The sequence below is a fragment of the Puma concolor genome, chromosome B3, assembly GCF_028749965.1.
Source record: "Puma concolor isolate L17-30 chromosome B3, mPumCon1.1.hap2, whole genome shotgun sequence".
Classification (NCBI taxonomy): Eukaryota; Metazoa; Chordata; class Mammalia; order Carnivora; family Felidae; genus Puma; species Puma concolor.
Window position 1 is genome coordinate 63921578 of NC_141672.1, and position 9361 is coordinate 63930938.

Sequence of the window (9361 nt, forward strand, 5' to 3'; positions counted from 1 at the left end):
CCGAAGACTTTTCCACCATACTAGTGACTTCAAACTATTTTTTTTTTTTTTCTGGTCACATCCCACAATAAGAAATATATATTATGGTACACACATGTAACTGAAACAAAAATTTCACAAAATAATATTTAGTTTACCTAGGTATAATGCATTCTTGTATTTTCTATGCAATTATATTTTCTTTTTTAAAATGTTGATCATAGCAAACAAATTGATTTCATGACTTATGGACCCACAATACAAAAAACACCTTTATTATGGTGTTTCCCATTAAAAATCATGAAACCATACAAAATGAAATAAACTTGATACTTTATAATCAAAATTAATATTTGGAATCACTATGTAAAATATTTGGGCCCTTTTTTTAAAATATAACTTATTGTCAAGTTAGCTTACATATAGTGAATACAGTGTGCTCTTGATTTGGGAATAGATTCCCATGATTCATCACTTACATACAACACCCAGTGCTCATCCCAACAAAATAATTGAGCCCTTTAATAGTGTTGATAAATTCAGTTTCCCAAATTGATCATTTCTGACACATCAGTTTATGACTTGTATCTTCTCTTTTCCTTTCTCCTCACGGCCCAAACATATTGTGTGGTGTTGACAATTTTATGTAAGATTTTAATACTTTAAGACAGCCCCTTTCCAAGAGGGGCTTTTCCTCAGATGTATGTAGTACTTTGTAAGAACTGCTGTAAGAATTGCAACCATATGGGGCGCCTGGGTGGCTCAGTCTGTTGGGAGTCCAACTTCGGCTCAGGTCATGATCTCCCAGTTCGTGAGTTCTAGCCCCGCATCAGGCTTTGTGCTGACAGCTCAGAGCCTGGAGCCTGCTTCGGATTCTGTGTCTCCCTCTCTCTCTGACCCTCCCTGGCTCACATTCTGTCTCTGTCTCTCTCTCAAAAGTAAATAAACCCCCCCCCCCAAAAAAAAAAGAAAGAAAAAAAAAAAAGAAAAAACAATTGCAACCATATGACCCAGCATTTGTGCACCTAGGCAATACACAAAAAAATTGAAACCAGGCACTGAAACACATCCTTGTACGCTGGTGTCCACTGTAGCATTGTTCAGAAAAGCCCAGAGATGGAAACAACCCAGTGTCCCACAATAGACAGATATATCAACAACATGGGATATACACAAATGACAGTATATTATTCAGCCATAAAAAAGAATGAGTGCTGATCCATACTACAACATGGATAAATCTTGAAAACATTATGCTAAGTGAAATGAGCCAGACACAGAAGACAAATATAAGATTTCACTTAAACTGAAATATCTAGAATAAGCAAATTCATAGAGATAGACTGTAGATTATTGGCTATCAGGGGTTGGGGAAATGAGAACTTACAGTATAATGGTTACAGAATTTCATTTGCAGTGATGAAAAAATTTTATTAATCAATAGTGATAAAAATATATAGTGGTGATACCATTGTGAATGCTGTCAATGCCACTGAATTGCATGCTTAAAATTTTTTTGTTATATATTTTAAAAATGGGCATTTTTGTTATATATATTTTGCAATAAAAACTGTTTAGACACACACAGAACAAGTGGAAGGCAAAATCATGGCATATCAGACTGTGAAAACAATGTAAAGGACCAGGTCATGTAATCTGGACTTTATGTCATAGGACAGGCACAGAGAGGCATTTAAAGTTTTAAAGTGAGGAAGTGACATTTGCTTTTGAAAACGCAGGAGGAAAAATATCTTTGGGTAAACTTTCTGCCGGAGAGAGAAAGGGAAACAGATATAAGAGTCTCCTTCTCTCAGTCCTTCCCCTTCCGACTGAGAATGTGGGTCTTTTTTCTAGAAAAACTAAAATGAAGGAAACTTAAAAAGTCTAAAGAGCAGTTATAATAGAAGAATACTTCATAGTGATTGGCATAGAGCTGATATTCAATACATGACCATTTGAATAAATATTGTGAGTTATTAGATGGACAGCAAATGTGTCATCCAACCATCCCTCCAGCCATCCTGTCTTCCATCTGTACATCTATTCAATCACTCATCAATTAATTGTGGTATATTTTTTCTGTGATAGTTCAGAAACACAGCGTCCAAGGAGTATCTACTCTGTTATTTTCAGGAAAACGGACTTGTCTAGGAGACGGCCAGGGCCACCTGGAGCTGTTATTATTCCTAACCACCATGTTACAGAAATTTACCCTGAAATCTCTAGTTGACCCGAAGGTCATCAACATCACCCCAGTTGCCAAAGTGTTCCCTTCTATGCTGCCTCCTACCAGCTCTGCTTCATTCCTGTGTAAGGAAGGGCAGACTGCATGCTGCTGTGCTGTCCTCCTACAGCTCCTCCTGCTCCAGAGGCATTCTGACTTCCTTCCTACTCTACCCCCTTCCTGGAAATGCCTTCTCTGACCCCTCCTCTCTATCACCCCATTGTCTCAGTATCCAGAGATCATCCAACCTCCATTAGACTTTCCTGATTTTCACTGCACAAACATATCTGCTACTCTTCAAACTCAGAACACTTATCTCATATTAAGTTAGTACTATGTTATCACTATGAAACAGAGCAAGTAATAGTATACAATAATACACAGCCATTTCTCTTCTGTGTATTCAAAATAAAAGGCATTATTATTTGTTTTCACAAAAGAATTACTGTCAAGTATTTTCTAACAAATCCGATCGTTTCAGTAGTTCTCCCTCTCCACACACACCCCCTTCACCCAAAAATAATTTGATTACAACCTTTCTGCAAATCAGTGTAGCGATGTATATCAGAAGCTTTTAAAAATGTATATACCCTTTAATTCACCAATTGCTTTTTTAGTAAATCATTCAAATTCAAATTCTTTGTCCTTCTGGACAAAGCTTTATGCACAAGACTGTTTATTACCCATTATTTGTAATTATAATCAGAAACTGCCTTGAGTAAATCCTGATACAGCTATACTATAGATGAGTATGTAGCCCTAAAAATGCAATGACGTAGACAAATACATATGCCATAATGTTAAGTAAATACACCATGATGCAAAGTTGCAGGTACAATAACGAGCTCAATTATGGGAAAACAAAATGAATAAAAGAAGGCAATATGCCAAGATGCTGTTGGAGTTGCCTCTAGCTAATAGGGATTTTAAACTTCCGTTATTTTTTTTTTTAAACTTTCTTGTTAAAAATTTTGTCAGTAACCATGTGTCACTCTGATAATCAGAAAAAAAAAATAATGTGAAAGCTGCCTTGACTCCTTTCTGGTGTTAGATGTGGCATCCCGCCCCTAGGACACTGTTGGGAGAAATGACTGTGCAACATGGAAGAGTAATTGCACAATAAATTAGCCTCTCCAGAGCCACCTGTTTGAGCTCTGGCCCTAGAAAAGAGGTGACAAGTGTTTATCATGCCACAAGCCTTTCAGTTGAAAAACATTTTGGGGAAGAGATAAAGGGTTAAAAGGTAGAAAAATGGCTAAAAGTTAGGGAAGAGAAAGAATTTAAATGAATACTCTCCACTTAAGTATAAACTTAAGTAAAAGGGGCGCCTGGGTGGCTCAATAGGTTGAGCGTCCGACTTCGGCTCAGGTCACAATCTCGCATTCATGGGCTTGAGCCCCACATCAGGCTCTGAGCTAATTACTCAGAGCCTGGAGCCTGCTTCAGATTCTGTGTCTCCGTCTCTCCTTGCCCCTCCCCTGCTCATGCTCTGTCTGTCTCTCTCAACAAATGAACAAACATTTTTTAAAAATTAAATTTAAGTGAATCCTTCAAGATCTGAACACTTTCTCCATTTTTCACTTAGAAATTATGATGAAGAGGACAGTCCCTAGCAAGATTGTGAAATCTTTGATTTATATCTTTTTTTTAATGTTTGTTTATTTTTGAGAGAGAGTGATAGCTCAAGTGGGGGAGGGGCAGAGAAAGAGGGAGACACAGAACCTGAAGCTGGCTCCAGGCTCTGAGCTGTCAGCACAGAGCCCAAAGCAGGGCCCAAACCCACGAACCGTGAGATCATGACCTGAGCTGAAGTCAAATGCTTAACCGACTGAGCCACCCAGGAGCCCCTACATCTTTCTCTCTTGACAATGATATCTTTTCTCCCTTTTTAACACTTAGGACCTTTATCTGCTCTGTTATAATTTGATAAAAACCCATAAACAATGAATTGTCTCTCAAGCTATTTGCATTTTAAGCTATTTCTAATTGTGGAATAAATTACTTGGATTTAAATTCAGAAATTTTGAGACAATATTAATTGGGATTTTTTTTTTTTTTGGAAGAGAGAGACTGCTTTCCCTGAAATCGTAGTGTGTATAAGACAAACTCAAATGACTACTTTTTCGTCACTTGAATATCAGAAGGATTACTCAGAAGGAACTTTATTCCTTCTATTTCTCTGCTTCCTTACCTTCATGCAGACATGCTCCTATAAAAGGTTAACATTCTGGCATCTACTAGAGGCCTATTCTCCCCCAAGAACTTGGAAGTCAAACAGTCTCTCACAAGGTTCAAACAAGAGTCTTGATTTCCTCTCCTAAACATTATCCTCATCTTGGTAAATGGCACCTCCATTCAATTAGCTGCCTAAACGAAAACCCAGAAACTTTTGGTTCAAACTAAACACCCCATATTCAATCCATTGGCAATCCTTATCTGCTCTACCTTCAAAACATTTCCTGAATCTGCACATTCTTAGATTCTCTACCACTGCCCTCTCTTTGGTCTCTCTGCATCCACCCTTATTCCACCATAATGTTTTCTTCCTTCAGCAGGAAGATGGATTCTATTAGAATGTAAATCTGATCATCTCACTTTTTGCTTAAAATCTTCACTCTTTTGCTCAAAACCCCGCCATATTTAGAATAAAATCCAGAGCTCTGATTGGGCCCTGGCTGTTCTTAAACCACATCTCCCACCACCCTCTTCCTCATCCATTCTGTTCCATACACATTGGTCTCCTTATTAACCTCAAATATGACAAGCACACTATCACTTCAAGGCTGTTTATTCTGCCAGAATGTTCTTTCTTTAGATATGCTCATGATTTGTTACTCACTTCATTCAGGTTTTTACTTAAAAAATACCAGAAAGATCTTCGCTGACTACCCTAAAAGATAGCAGCCTATATCCGCCATTACCCTTCATCATTTTCCCCCCCTTTACTTAGCTTTCTTTCTCTTCATAGCACTTCTCACAGTCACCATATTACATATTTATTTGTTTATTTGTTAATAATCTGCTATCCCCCAGAAAGCTACAAGGCCCAGGAGGACAGGTTCTTTGTTTTGTTAACAGCTGTATATCTAGTATCTAGAACAATGCCTGGCATATATGTAAATAAATTGATGACTAAAGTAATGAGCCACTGGATTCAAAAAGGCATCACTGTTTTTTTATTACTACAACCTACAGACCAAGAACCTACTTTTCCTGAACACGGAGGAGGGAAGATAAAGTCATAAGCAGCTTGATTCTAGGCATTTGGGAATCTTGATGCAGAAAAAATGAGAGAAATTAAAAGGTCTTCTTTGCATCTTAACCCCGTGGAAGGTCTTTTCTTCCCCACCTCAGTCACCTGACCTAGGGTTTAGATGACTCCTGTTCCCTTCCTCTGAAGCCCTGCTCCTACAGGGAAAATAATCCCTTGTTCATAACCAGAGTTTCTACTATCTTAAGCCATTCAGTGCCCAGGAAACTAGAAGAATGAAAACAGAAAGAAGCTTGTCAGCTAGATGGGAAGACAAGACTTGCAAGATAAGGGTACATGTGTCTGGCATGGTGCATGGAGGGTGGGATCCAGGTTATTAAGGGGTTCAATCTAGGAGCTTTAAAGGGAGAGGACATAGTGTAATAGTCAAGGGCGCAGGCTGTCAAGTGAGAGGGTCTTGAGTTCAATTCCAGCTCTACTACTAGTTGTTCAATCTTAAACAACTCACTTGGCCTTACTATAGCCTCAGTCTCCTCATCACAAAATGGGAAGAGTAACAGTTATCTTAGAGTGCTTTATTACATATTGTTAGGTATATAAAATGCTTAGCACCATGCATGGCACGGAGTGAGCTCTAAATGAACAGAAGGCATTATTACTATTATCTAAGTGTCTGAGGTGAAGGAAAACTAGTGATACTAATGGCAACTCTCAATTCTATGGAAATGATAGAATAATCTCTATGACTGGCTTACATTTTATACTCAATTATGATACAAGACAGCATGGATTATGCATAGCATTTAGTACACTCAAAATTAATTTTGTTTCATATGGTTAAAAAAAATTCACAAAAACATATAAAACACAGAAGACCATGCAGTTTAAAGGATTACGCCCATGATTTGGAGTCAGGCCTGAGTTTGAATCCTGACTCTGCCACTTACTTGCTATCTGCCTAGGATAGGTTACTTACCCTCTGTGGCCCCAGTTTCTTGCCACAGAGACATCACAACATAATATTCTCCATAAGTGAGGCATCTGTCTGTTGTTTCTTGTGGTAAGGGGCTATGGTAGGAAGGGGAAGAGCTGAGGCTAGAAAGATAAATTGGGGCCAGATTCCAAACATTATATACCACACTACATTGAGCGTGGGTATGATTCAGAGAAAGCCAGTGGTTTTTCCTAAAGCATTTAAATTATATAATCAAGTAATTGTTTTGGAAAAATCACACTAATGGCTGTGTTGCAGGAAAGCTCTGGGGTTGCAGTAAAGATGTGAGAAAGAAGGTTAAGGACAGCTGGGCTGAGATGGATGTAAGGGGTTCAGCCGGATTTTTTTTTTAGTATAATTGACACACAATCAGCCAGAGTATTAAAATAGTTGATGAAAAAAATGATGTGACCCTAATAATTCAAATACTGAATAGATTTAAATAATCGATTGAAGATCCATATTACACTTCTCTGTGAGTGTTTTTCTCCCTATGGTAAGCAGTGAAACAGATACACATTCTGAAAACTCGAAAGTGGGAGGAACACACAACTTGACTTTCACCTGGTTGTAAAAGCCTTCCTTTTGAAATTGGGATTCACTTCAGACACTGCAAGCAATTGGCAGAGTGAACTTGAGCTACAGGAAAAGGATTTTCAATGGCATAAGAAGCCATAATGGAGAGGCATTTTAATTTCTGTTATGCTGCGTATATGATAGTTCTTCTCCCTTGGACATCCCCACATTCCTAACCACCAGCACTAGCCATCTTCTAAGATAACTCTCTCTCATCAAACTATATTAGCCAATGCTTTGGCTCAATATATAACTCTCTTCTACTGTAGACACTTAAGTTTTGTCAATGCCACACAAAGACACCTTCTTCCTAATTTTTAGAGATTCTGTAAGAATATTTTCCTCCTTACTTCCAGTCTCAAGCTTGACTCTTTTCTGGAGCTAGTTCATTGCTCATAAATTTGAGCACTGTCATTTACTGAGGAGGAGACCTTAGGAAATTTACTTAATCCCTAGGAGTCTCAGTTCTTCATCTCTTTTTTTTTTAAGCATTTTTTTTTTACCTTTTTTAAAGTTTATTTATTACAGAGAGAGTGTGTGAAAGAGAGAAAGAAAGAAAGAGAGAGAGTGCGCAAGCATAAGCAGGGGAGGGACAGAGAGAGAAGGAGACACAGAGAAGCCCAAGCAGGCTTTGCACTGTCAGTGCAGAGCCCAGTTGCAGGGCTCAAACTCAAGAGCCATGAGATCATGACCTGAGCTGAAACCAAGAGCCAGACACTTAACCAACTGAGCCACCCAGGCACCCCAGTTCTTCATCTCTTAAGCAGACTTACCAATACCTACATCATAGAATGAGAATTAAATTGAATGAGATAAACTAATATCCTCTCCACAACTGCCTCACGCTAGTGTTCAATATCAGTATAGTATATCTACTTGGTGCTGCTTGTAAACTCATAAGGGTAGAGACTATCTACTCAGCTTTTCACTATACAGAATAATGTGAATGCCTGTTCTAAATGAATGTTCTGGAATAATTATGAAGATCATCCACCTAGCTGGGGGGAAAGTCTTATTAATCTTTATATATTTAGATTTAATAAATTCCATTCAAATGCTTAAAAAGAATGTGTATCTGGGGTGCCTGGGTGGCACAGTCGGTTAAGCGTCCGACTTCAGCCAGGTCACGATCTCGCGGTCCGTGAGTTCGAGCCCGGCGTCGGGCTCTGGGCTGATGGCTCAGAGCCTGGAGCCTGTTTCCGATTCTGTGTCTCCCTCTCTCTCTGCCCCTCCCCCGTTCATGCTCTGTCTCTCTCTGTCCCAAAAATAAATAAACGTTGAAAAAAAAAATTAAAAAAAAAGAATGTGTATCTTGAAGTTGTACATAACAAGTGTTAAATATGTATATATTTATGTAAATATATAAACATGCCCCCCTATATATATGGTAATTATATTATTTCTTTTTGTAGTCTCTGAATTTTTGCTCTATATATTTTGAGACTTGGTCATAGTTAGGAGTGCCTGGGTGGCTCAGTTGGTTATGGATCCGACTTCAGCTCAGGTCATGATCTCGCAGTTTGTGAGTTCAAGGCCCATGTCAGGCTCTGTGCTGACAGCTCAGAGCCTGAAGCCTGCCTCAGGTGCTCTGTGCCCCTCACCTGCTCACTCTCTCTCTTTTTCTCCCTCTGTCTTTCTGACACACACAAGTAAATAAACATTTTTGAAAAATTTTTAAAGCAGTATCTGTTTAATTGAATGTTTCATCAGTATAAAGTATCTCTCTTATAAACATTAAAAAAAATTTTTTAATGGGGGTGGTGGCACCTGGGTAGCTCAGTCAGTTAAGCATCTGACATCAGCTCAGGTCATGATCCTGCGGTTCGTGAGTTCAAGCCCCAAGTTGGGCTCTGTGCCGACAGCTCAGAGCCTGGAGCCTGCTTTGGATTCTGTGTCTCCCTCTCTCTCTGTCCCTCCCCCACTCACACTCTGTCTCTCTGTCTCTCAAAAATGAATAAACGTTAAAAAAATTGTTTTAAATAAAGTATCTCTCTTATCCATAGTAATGTTTTCTGACTGAAATCTTTTGTCTGATGATTTCCTCTACACATGTCAGCTATTTTTTTCGTTGGTGCTTGTAAGTTATGCATTTTCCTTTTAATTTCAGCATTCATCATTATGTTTTAAATGTGTCTCTTGTTTAACAACACTTTTGTTTTTTAACCAATCTTTAACTTTTAACTGGAGCATTTAGTACTCTCACATTTGTGTAATTGCTACTATATTTGGAATTAAATCTAACCACCTTCAAAAATATTTTCTGGGATGCCTGGCTGACTCAGTCAGCAGAGCATGAGACTCTTGATCTCAGGGTCCCGAGTTTGAGCCTGACATGAGGCACAGAGATTACTTTAAAAAAAAAAAAGTGTTTTCCATT